Raw genomic sequence first — 934 nt, 5'->3', positions numbered from 1 at the left:
CCGAGACCCCCGCCTGTCCCCAGAGCCTGGCACAGCCACCCCGAGACCCCTGCCCGTCCCCAGAGCCTGGCACAGCCTCCCTGAGACCCCCGAGGGAGCGACCCCGGCAGGGCACAACAAAGGGACATCAAACTGAGCACAGAGCGCTGTGGCCCAGCAAGGACAGGAGCAAGGGGCCTGTCTGGCGCCAGGACACGCACAGCAGCCACCTGTCCAGCTGGCGCAGGCTCCTGGGGGCAGTGAACAGCCCACCATGCCTGGGGAATGGCAGGTAGCTCTGGGTTGTGTTTCAGGGGTGTCCCACATGTCCCCGCAAGACGGGGTGCAGCTCCTATGTGGCTCAAGCCAGTCCTGTGTCCATGGATTGCCCACTAGATATCAAACCCCTTATTTACGCCTTGTCCTGATAAAGTTGCTGGTGGGATAACCCCAAGATTTGGCATCAGTCACACCAAGCCACAGACTTCAGTGAGCTCTGGGATTGGGGTAAACCATGCAGACCCCTGAGTGCCCCTGCACCCCCCCTGAGCCCCCTGCACCCTGTGTGATCCCCTTGGACCCTGTCAGATCCTCACCAGCCCTATCTGAGCCCCCCACATCCTCTCCGAGCCCCCTGGAGCTGGTCCCGGTTCTGCCACACTGTCCTCCCACACAGCTGCGCTGGAGCGGGATCCTTCCATCTCTCCAGAGCCTTCCTCCTCCTCCTGCTCCTGGTCCTGTAGTTAGCCCTCAACTTGTCACCTCCTGACTCATCCTGAGAGGGAAGGAAGCCGAGCTGACCCCGGCTTGGGGGTGCCCCACAGATCCCTCCCTGCACCCCCCCGAATGCGGCTCGGGGCGCTCTGGGGCTCATCCCGCACCCCCCGCGCCCGCAGGGCCCGCGTTGCTCCATCCCCGTCCGCGGGGCCCTGCCGGGACACGCCGAGCCCGGCGG

Source organism: Geospiza fortis, unplaced genomic scaffold, assembly GCF_000277835.1.
Source record: "Geospiza fortis unplaced genomic scaffold, GeoFor_1.0 scaffold432, whole genome shotgun sequence".
NCBI classification, from domain to species: domain Eukaryota; kingdom Metazoa; phylum Chordata; class Aves; order Passeriformes; family Thraupidae; genus Geospiza; species Geospiza fortis.
Note: the sequence above shows the minus strand (reverse complement) of the source record.